The sequence below is a fragment of the Arvicola amphibius genome, chromosome X, assembly GCF_903992535.2.
Source record: "Arvicola amphibius chromosome X, mArvAmp1.2, whole genome shotgun sequence".
Classification (NCBI taxonomy): domain Eukaryota; kingdom Metazoa; phylum Chordata; class Mammalia; order Rodentia; family Cricetidae; genus Arvicola; species Arvicola amphibius.
In genome coordinates this window covers 11,411,802-11,423,041 of record NC_052065.1, presented here as the reverse complement: position 1 = coordinate 11,423,041, position 11,240 = coordinate 11,411,802, and the positions used below count along the sequence as shown (strand labels likewise).

General features: G+C 37.7%; 1 non-coding gene across 1 annotated transcript; it reads right to left on the bottom strand.

Annotated features, from left to right (window-relative positions):
- Nucleotides 1-9,171: 9,171 nt before the first annotated feature.
- On the bottom strand, nucleotides 9,172-9,299 carry LOC119805635. The gene has a single exon (XR_005283949.1). It is a non-coding gene; the product is annotated as a small nucleolar RNA SNORA21 (small nucleolar RNA).
- Between the last annotated feature and the right edge of the window lie 1,941 nt (nucleotides 9,300-11,240).

The following is an 11,240-nucleotide window of genomic DNA, read 5'->3' as shown; positions in this document are numbered from 1 at the left end:
GTTTATGCAATGTGTGGCTATTGCAAAGGATGATGTTTCTCTGATTTCTTTCTTAGCTTCTTTATCTCTTTTGATTGACTTTAGTTTGATGTCTGTTTTGCTAGATATTAGGATACCTACACCAGCTTGTTTCGTAGGTCCATTTGATTGGAAATTCTTTCCCCAACGTTTTACTCTGAGTCGATGTCTGTCTTTGAGGTTGATGTGTGTTTCTTGTATGCAGCAGAAGGCTGGATCCTGCTTTTTTATTCATTCTGTTTTCCTGTTTGTTTTTATAGGTGAATCAAGTCCACTGATATTAAGAGATATTAATGACCAGAGATTGTTAATTCTTATTATTTTTTGTGGTAGTGTTTGTTTCCTTTTTTGGGATTTGCTGGTGTGACGTTATCTGTTGTCTGTGTTTTCTTGGGTGCAGGTAACTTCCTTGGGTTGAAGTTTTCCTTTTAGTACTTTCTGTAATCCTGGGTTTGTGGCTAGGTATTGTTTAAATCTGGTTTTTTCATGGAATATCTTATTTTCTCCTTCGATGGTGATTGAAAGCTTTGCTGGTTATAGTAGCCTGGGTTTCCATCCATGGTCTCTTAGTAGCACACCTGTCCAAGACCTTCTGGCTTTTATGGTTTCTATTGAGAAGTCAGGTGTAATTCTGATAAGTCTGCCTTTATATGTTACTTGGCCTTTTTCCTTTGTAGCTCTTAATATTCTTTCTTTATTCTGTATGTTTAATGTTTTGATTATTATATGGTGAGGTGATTATTTTTGGTTCAGTCTGTTTGGTGTTTTGTAGCCTTCTCATATTTTCATAAGCATGTCCTTCTTTAGGTTGGGAAAGTTTTCTTCTATGGTTTTGTTGAATATATTTTCTGTGCCTTTGAGCTGGACTTCTTCTATCCTTATTACTCTTAAGTTTTGTCTTTTCATGGTTTCCTAGATTTCCTGGATGTTTTGTGTTAAGAATTTATTGGCTTTAACATTTTCTTTGACAAATGAATCTATTTCCTCTATCATGTTGTCAATGCCTGAGATTCTCTTTCCCATCTCTTGTATTCTGTTGACTATGCTTGCTTCTGTAGTTTCTGATCATTTACTCAGATTTTCCATTCCCAGAATTTCCTCAATTTATGTTTTCTTTATTCCCTCTTTCAGTTTTCGTATCTTGAATTGTTTCCTTTACTTAGTTGATTGTTTTTCTTGGTTTTCTCAGGTTATTAAAAGAGATTTATTGATTTCTTCCAATTTTTTGTTTGCTTTTTCCTCCATTTCTTTAAGGATTTTTTCATTTCTTCTTTAAGAGTCTCTATCATCTTCATAATGTTATATTCAAAGTTGTTTTCTTCTGCTTCTTCTGGGTTAGGATGTTCAGGTCTTTTTGTTGTATGACCACTGGGTTCTGGTTTGCGAAGTTGGTTTTCATGTTGTTGAATATATTCTTGCACTGGTGACTACCAATAGCTCCCTCCATTTGGTGTATGTCTTTGCCTCTTGATTCAATCCTTGCATTTGGTGTCTCTGTCTCAGGGATCCTCCCTTGGATCAATCATTGCAGTTGGTGTCCGTGTCTTAGGGATCTGCTCTTGGTCTGCTCTGTACAGTTGCTGTCTGTGCCTTAGGGAGCTGCTGAGGTCTCTGGGGATGGGTGTTTTTGGGGGTGGAGTGGGGCTTGTGTATTACATGGTCTGATCAATGAGGTCAGTTAGAACAGCCTAGCTGCAGGAGGCTTGCTTGCTGTCTGGCTAGTGAAGCTGAGGCAGGTGTGGGAGGGGTCTGGAGTTTTGCCCCTGTGGCCTAGGGCTTAGAGACTGGGGAGCTGGTCACTCACCTCTTGGTATGCTCTATGCAGTCACAGGATGTGCCAGTACATCCAATTTAAAGCAACTTATAGCATAGGACAAATTTGTGTATTTATTTATTTATTTACATATTTGAGACATGGTCTCATGTACTCTAGGTTGACCCTAAATTTTCTGTGTAGCAGAGGATTAATCTGAATGCCTGTTCTCCTTTCCTCTCCCAAGTGTTAGGATTGCAGTTAAGTACTATCATGCCTGGTTTATATACTTTTGGGGATTGAACCCAAGGTTTCATGTGAGCTAGACAAGCCCTTTGCCAACTACTACACCCCAGAACTCCTGCAGTCTATGATGTTTATGAGCTCAAGGCTCTACATGTTAATTTTGCACCTGCGTCCCTGAGATGAAGACGTTGGAGCCAAGCAGGTGAAGCACACCTTTAATCCCTGCACTCAGGAAGCAGAGGCAGGAGGATCTCTGTGAGTCTGAGGTCAGCCTGGTCTCAAAAAGCCAAAAAACAAAACAAAAACAAAAATTAAGTTGGGCTTCTTGGAGAGTTTGGCTTGTGTACTAAGAGCATATGAAATTTGAGGAGACAACGGGGTGTTGGTGCTTCTTGAGTCGGACTTTGCTGAGCCTTCTTCTATATGACTATTTTGACTTGAATCCAGCAGTGTAGTCTGCTCCCTTAATTTGCAGATGCATGCTTTTCCTGGCTCCCTGTCAATAGCCTAGCATTTCTGTGTGGAATTTTTTTTTGCTTGGTCAACTTTGATTTCTGTTTTAAAAACAAATCAATTGGAAAACTTGCTTACCTGTGGGCTAGACAAACTGCTCTGCTAATTTATATCAGAAAATTTCCTAGTGGTGGCTGTTGCCTCAGCAGCTATGCATATCCTATTTATTAAACAAGTTTAAAGGAAAAGAAAAACTGCTCTGTTTTGCTCCCAAGGTTGGTTAATTGGCTCATGCTGTTATCAGGGCTGAACTGTGAATTATAACTCCCCTCCTGATGGGATGATATTAATTTTTCTGCAGACATAAAAACATTTGGCCTAACAGTATGATTGTAAAACCAGAGAGCACTGCTTGGCCAAATAACCATAGTAGAATGCACCAGCCTGGATGTTGGTAAAGTCATATTATTTACGATGGTCCAGAAAGCACTTGATAAAATTGTTCTGTGGTGGGAGGGGGTGTTCAGTCAAGCAAAGATTTCTCCCTTTGCTTCATTTCACCAGTAGAAATTGTGAAAGCAAGATTTTGATTGAGGTATTCTGCTTTCATTTTTTTGTCCTATAAAGACCTGGTAATATGTCTATTGGTTGTCCAGTAATGTTGGGCAAAGTCACACTTGAAATTAATTCACAGATTCAATGACAAGAATTCAGAGTGGAATGGGACAGACAGTAGACAGGACAGCGAAGGGCAGTGAGGCAAGGGGAAAAGTTTCTTGGATGTTGGAGTGGGATGAACATATTTTGAATGTGGGAAGGACATGAGTTTTGGGAGTCTAAGAAGTGGACTAAATTGGATCTTTTTTTACTAAAATGTTACTATCCTAACCCACATACCCTGTGAATGGGATATTTGGAAATAGAGTCTTTACAGATATAGACATATTAGATTAACATGAATCCTACCCCAAAGACCAATATCCTTATGAGATGAAAGAAATTTAGACAAGACACAGGAGAGAGCCATGTAATGATGTAGACAGAGACTGGATTGATGCACAGACAAGTAAAGTAATGGTAAAGGTTGCTGGCAACCATTGAAAGCTAGAAATTATGATAGATATTCTCCCTGGTGTGGGAGAATGGTCTCTATTCTCTTAATTATATTTTAAATAAATGCTGATTGGCCAGTAACCAGGCAGGAAGTATATGCAGGACAACCAGACAGGAAGTAGAGGTGGGTCAATGAGAACAGGAGAATTCTGGGGAGAAGGAAGCCCATTCCTCTGAAGTCCTGGCCCAGCCACAGAAAAAGCAAGATGTGACAGCCTCGCTGAAAAAGGTACTGAGCCATGTGGCTAACATAGACAAGAATAATGGGCTAATATAAGTTAGAAGAGTTAATAAGAAGCCTGAGCTAATGGGCCAATCAGTTTTATAACTAATGTAGATCTCTGTGTGATTTCTTGGGGACTTAATTATTGTGGGAACTGGGCAGGACAGAAATTCAGACAACATTCTCCCAGAGACTTTTAAGGGAACATGGCTTCTGCTCTGTGACACATTGATTTCTGACTTCTATTCTCCAGAAATGTGACATTAACGTTTTGATGTTTGTGATGTTTTCTTCCAGTAGAATGAGGGAACTTTATATTGCAGTCCCATATATTGTAAAGGAGGATAAAGAGAAAGGAAAGTTAAAATACCTGTTATTGTAAAACACAGAACATCATTTGAAAGACAATTGTTTTGTCTTTTGCTCTCAGATTATATTTATTGTAGAATAAGAATAAAAATAAAATTAAGAATACTCAGGCTGGAAAGATGGCACAGTGGCTAAAGGGACTTGCTGTATAACTCTGATGACATGAGTTCAATCCCCAGAATCTACAGAAAGTTGGAAAGATTGAATCTACTCTTCTAAGTTGTTTCTGAACTCCACATGCATGGCATGGCATGTATATTCCCACATCATACACACACTCACATGTATGAAATTTATTGTATATGTATATTCATTTTATTAGTTCTGTCCCTGTAGAGAACCCAAATATGAATAGGCTATTACGTTAGTGGACTAAGCCATGGTGTTGGGTTTGGCTGTATTAATTAAATCTGTATTTTAAAAGGTATTTTTGTGTATGTATAAAGCATGTGTGCATTCATGTGTGTGAGTGGGGGCACACACATGCCACCCAACTCATTTGGATGTCAGAGGACCACCATGGTGTCAGTCCTCTTGTTTGAGACAGAATCTGAGTCCAAGAGCTTCCAGGGATTCTTATACATGGTAAGAATAAATAATGTAGGATTCTCCCAGCAGGTGAAGATGCCTGACACCAGGCCTGTTGACCTGAATTCAGTCCTCAGGACAACTACATGATAGAAGGAGAGAACCAACCACACAAAGTTCTCCTCTGACCTCCACACATGCATGTCATGCTTATTCACATGCACATCATGCATGCATGCATGCATACTCACCAACAAGTAACCATAAATAAAAATTTAGGACTCAGAAGATGGCCTGAGTTCAGTCTCTAGGACTTGTATGATATAATGAAAGAGCTAAGTCCTAGAAGTTATCCTTTAACATCGTCTGAGCACTGTGGCATGTGTGTACTCACCTACACTAAATAAATAAAAACAATTAAAATGTAAAAAACATATGATCCATTTACATATATACATATATATGATGTACTTTGATCCACTTACAGTGTATTATCATACACAACACACACACACACACACACACACACACACACACATATCTCCAACCCATTCTATCTTTCATACTGTATTCAAGAAAGAATATCTAATTGTATATGCAGCTTTGAAAGATTTCTGTTGAACTTATGGTGTCATAAACACTTTTAATATCATGGAATATTCTTTGAAATGTCCTTTATACATCCTGAAAGTATCATTTGTATTTAATGTTTCTCATCCTTCCCGATAGATATTGCATAATTTGTTTGACTACTTCTATGCTGGTAGACATTTAAGTTAAATAGATGTAATTTTTCTTTGAAAATATTGTTACTATTTTTAATTTAATTTTATTAATTTTATGTCTGAGTGTTTTGCTGCATGTATGTTTGCCTGAGCACCGCATGTGTGCAGTGTCTTAAGGGACCAGAAGAGTGCATCGGATACCTTGGAACTGGAATTACAGACAGTTGTGAGTCATTATGTAGGAGCTGGGAATCAAAGCTGGATCCTCTGAAAGAGCTGCCAGAGCTCGTAATCACTGAGCCTTCTCTCCTGGCCCACTTTAGTCTTTCTTAAAATTGGTTTCAACCAGGTTCCCGATTTTTCCTTCTTATGTTAGATTCCAAAATGTGGTTTGATATTAGAAATAACGTTACCCCCTCTCTAACAGAAAAGACTTTTCCATAAGCGGTATTTTGAATATTTACCACAACTAGTTTAAGACTCGATAAGAAGTCCCCTGGTGGGCTGGAGAGATGGCTCAGTGGTTAAGAGCATTGCCTGCTCTTCCAAAGGTTCTGAGTTCAATTCCCAGCAACCACATGGTGGCTCACAGCCATCTGTAATGAGGTCTGGTGCCCTCTTCTGGCCTGCAGGCATACATGTAGACAGAATATTGTACACATAATAAATAAATAAATAAATAAATAAATAGGAAAAAAAAAAGAAGTCCCCTGGCTATTCTGGGAAAAATCACATACTGCAGTTGCATGCAACTGTGTGCAGGGCAACACTTACACCAAGATGGTTTGACAGGTTAGAACCTTGGTCATGATGAATGGGATCTATATTCATGCCTAAAATTCTATACTTAGTTTTTGGCCCAGTAATGAAATGTATGACTTCAAGATAGATGAGGGAATCCTGGCAGAGATAAGGCGCTCCCTGGCACATATCTAGACTGGCACATATCTAGACTATCCCATCTGCTGAAATTATCATGTCTATGCATGGAGGAACAAACAAATGGAAGCGGAGTACAAGATATGTATAAAACAGCAACTTCTAACTTGTAATAAGCTCCACTCACAGTATTTCTTGGTATAAAATAGCTAAGGTTATATCAGATAGCAAGGGCAGGAGGCGGCATTTTGTTGAAGGGTAGATGATTAATGATAAAATACATAGGATTCACTATTGATCTTGACACACATGGCTTTAGATATGAAATTTTGCAGCAGACATTTGGATTCAGATGTATTGTAATCCCTATTGTGGGTAAACCTTGCAAAGGGAGATCTGAATATAATTTGTACAGTGTTGTTTTCTTTCCCATATTTTACGGATAACTTATCATAAGGGCACGTAATCATTCATTTATCACAACTTGAAAATGTAAATGTACCAAAATGCCTGTGATAGCAGAAAAAAATCCTTTAAGATGAGTTTGACAGCATTACTGAAAATAATACCAGTGATTTCCATTTATCTCCATTTATTTGGTATTCCACAGAATAACTTTACAGTCTTTTGGTGTATTGGACTGATGAGTAATTTCTTACTTTGTTTCTCTAGCGTCTCTGGGAAGATCACCTAAGCCCACATAGTGGAAATCTGAGAGAAAAACTAGAGCATCCCGCTGGTTATTGATGTTCCTAAAAACCATATGTCTCATGTTTATAATATATCTCTAAGGAAAGTTTTCATTGATATTTAGAAGTAAAAATTACAAACACATCTCATCTATTTTCTTTTTCACCAACTTCCTTGGAGTTGAAAACTCAGGTTTTACTGTGATATTTTTATCTGTTGCATTTATTTGTGCCTGCAAAAGTGTCTGTATGTATGCATGTATGTGAGTGTGTGTGTGTGTGTGTGTGTGTGTGTGTAGTCTGTGCTCTTATGGTAGACTGCATTATCCTTCCATCATGTGGGGCCCAGGGATTGAACTCAGACTGTCAGGCTTGGTAGAAAGCACCCTTACCCATGGAGCCATGCTACTGGCTGAAAGATACCTTTCTCTGTTACAAATACTCAGCTAGATCTATGAGTTCCTGACCTGTATTGCTTGGCTCTTTGCTGTCACCTTTTGAGATTACTGAGTAGGCTTTGACTTTGTTCTCCCAAGATGAATCTGTCCCATGGACATCAATTAACTACAGAACAGTTCCCCCTCTTTTTCTATTCAATCTTGACTGACCTAGTCAAGCTCTCTTCTATTTTTAGGTATTGTTGGTCATGAAACAGGATTTCTAACTGTTTGCTTTCATTTAATTATGTCAGTTTTTTAAAAGATGAGCAGGTCATAGGTCTACATGTTTTATTACTCCTCAGACAACACTGAAATATCATCTGTATATCACCTATTGCCCTACCTTCCCTCGGTTTGACAGACAAAATAGAACACCAGCAGCAGAGAAGCATCTGTTTTAAATGCATAAAGAGATGGTATGATTTGAACTCCACAACAGAGAAGAACTGAAACCCAAACTTACTCTGAGAGGTAGCCATTGTTTAACTGACGTTCCGCACACTCCAGGGGGACAAATTGCTTCCCAAACGATATGCCTTAAATTGAAATGCTCTAACATCCTATCATCTCTGTTTCTGTTATTCTTTTCCACACTGAAATTTAAGTTTTTGTTCTTCAATCACCAGTTATAGTCTTCCTCCTCTTGAACCTGACTAATAATTGGCAATGGGATTAGCACTGTGTGAAGCAACTTAAAGAGATGCAGGTCCTACCTCTATGCTTTGCATCCGAAACTTAAGCACTCCACAGTGCTATCCCAGTTCAAGGAATATAACTACTGCACATGGATCAATGTCATTAACATGTTTTACCAGCTGTTCCTCCTGCTTCTGCTTTCTGTTTTTTAAAAAATTTCAGTGAAATATAACTACATGCTCTAAAATTCTCCATTCTTATGTGTACAATTTAATGAGTTTTCACTATATATACCCTTGTAGCTGGCACTCCAATGGTGTTCGATTTCTGTTATTTCAGAAAGTTTTTTTTTCATCTTTATCCAGTCATTTTTTTCACCAGACACCTTACTGCCCTGGTTTTCATCACCGTAGATGAATTTTGTCTGTTGTAGCACTTTATACACATGGAGCCCCATGTGCCTGATATTTTCCCACTCAATACAATGATACACTTCCCTAGCTCATTCCTGTCTATTGCTTAGTAGAATTTCATTACACATATATACCACAATTTGTTTTCCATTCTTTTATTGATGGACACCTAGTATATTTGTAGTTTCTAGCTACTTTGAATAAAGCTGCAACAAAAAATTTCTACTCGAGTGTTTTTGAGGACATCTGTTTGAATTTTTCATATTTTCAGTGCCAGGGAAGGACAGAAATGGATCACAATTACTTTTATGTTCAACTTTATTAAGAAACTTCCATATGATTTATCATTTTAGATTCCCATCAAAAAAGAAAGATCCCATTTCTCTGTGTTCTTGCCATTGATATAGTTACCTTTAAAAATATTACTTTGTATTAAAATTTAGCCATTTTACCGAGTATGTGATAGTTTTCATTTGTATTTCTATGATATGGGAGCATCTTTTCATATATTTATTGATTATTAGTATATGTCTCATTTGTTGTGTTTGTTCAAGGTTTTTTTTTGCTCATTTTTTGTGAAGTTGTCTTTTTAAAATTTGGTTTGTAGGAGTTATTTACACATTCTGGATACAACTTAGCTATTTCTGTTTTCATTCCAAGTCTGAGCATGAAAGCTCATTTTCTTTTCTTGTCAAAACACCAATTGAAGCAAACAACACAACATGTTGCTACTTCACCAAAAGCAGTGTTTTCACTCTGCCCCTTCTTGATGGCTCTGTGGGTCACTTGCAGAATGCTCATTTTGTTCCTTTTTTTATTGATTTTTCTTGAGCTCTACATTTTTCTCTTCTTCCCTTCCCATCTCTCCCCTCCCCTTCAACCCTCTCCCAAGGTCCCCATGCTCCCAATTTACTCAGGAGATCTTGTTTTTTCTATTTCCCATGTAGATTAGACACATGCATGCCTCTCTTAGGGTCCTCAGTGTTGTCTAGGTTCTCTGGGATTGTGATTTGTGGTCTGGTTTATTGCTTTATGTTTAAAAACCACTTATGAGTTAGTACATGTGATAATTGTGTTTCTGGCTCTGGGTTACCTCACTCAAAATGATGTTTTCTAGCTCCATCCATTTGACTACAAATTTCAAGATGTTATTTTTTTTCTGCTATGTAGGACTCCATTATGCAAACATACCACATTTCTCTTATTCATTCTTTGGTCAAGGGGCTTTTAGGTTGCTTCAAGGTTCTGGCTATGACAAACAATCCTGCTATGAACATAGTTGAGCACATGTCCTTGTGGCATGATTGAGCATCTTTTGGATATATACCCAAAAGTGGTATGACTGGGTCTTGAGGAAGGTTGTTTCCTAATATTTTGAGAAATTTCCATACCGATATCCAAAGGGGCTCTACCAGCTTGCACTTCCACCAGCAATGCAGGAGTGTTCCCTTTACCCCACAACCTCTCCAACATAAGTTATCATCAGTGTTTATGACCTTGGCCATTCTTACAGCTGTAAGATGGAATCTCAGAATTGTTTTGATTTGCATTTCTCTGAAGACTAAGGATGTTGAACATTTCCTTAAGTATCTTTCAGCCATTTTAGATTCCTCTGTTGAAAGTTCTCTGTGTAGGTCTGTATTCCATTTTTTATTGGATTATTTGTTCTTTTGATGACCAATGTTTTGAATTCTTTGTACATTTTGGAGATCAGACCTCTGTCTAATGTGGGGTTGGTGAATATTTTTTTCCCCATTCTGTAAGCTGTCATTTTGTCTTGTTGACTATGTCCTTTGCTTTACAGAAGCTTCTCAGATTCAGGAGGTCTCATTTATTAATTGTTTCTCTCAGTGTCTGTGCTGCTGAGGTTATATTTAAGAAATGGTCTCCTGTGCCAATGCTTCAATGAGGTTCAGTGTGGCTGGCTTTATGTTGAGGTCTTTGATCCATTTGGACTTAAGTTTTGTGCATGGTGATAGACATGGTTCTATTCTCATTCTTCTACATGTTGATATCCAGTTATGCCAGCACCACTTGTTAAATATGCTTTCTTTTTTCCATTTAATATTTTTTGCTTCTTTGTCAAAAATCAGGTGTTGGAAGATGTGTGGATTGATATCCAGGTCTTTCATTCAGTTCCATTTGTCCTCCTGTCTGTTCTTATGCCAATACCCAGGCTGTTTTTAAGTACTGTAGCTCTGTAGTAGAATTTGAATTCAGGGGTTGTCATGCCTTCAGAAATTCTTTTATTGTATAGGATTGTTTTGGCAATCCTGGGTTTTTTGCTTTTCCGTATGAGGTTGAGTAGCGTTCTTTTGAGGCCTGTGAAGAATTTTGCTGGGGATTGCATTGAATCTGTGGATTGATTTTTGGCAAGATTTCCATTTTTACTATGTTAATTCTGCCTACCCAGGAGCATGGGAGATCTTTCCACTTTCTGGTGTCTTCTTCAATTTCTTTCTTCAAAGATTTAAAGTTCTTGTCATACAAGTCTTCCACTTTTTTAGTTAGATTTACTCTGAGATATTTTATGCTACTTGTTGCTATTGTGAATGATAAGTTTTATCTGATTTCTTTCTCAGCTCATTTAGCATCTGTGTACAGTAGGGCTACTTTTTTGTTAATCTTGTATACTGTTAAGTTACTGAAAGTGTTTATGAGTGGTAAAAGTTCCTTGGTAGAATTTTTGGGATCACTTTTGTAAACTATCATATCATCAGCAAATAGTGAGAGTTTGATTTCTTCTTTTCCAATT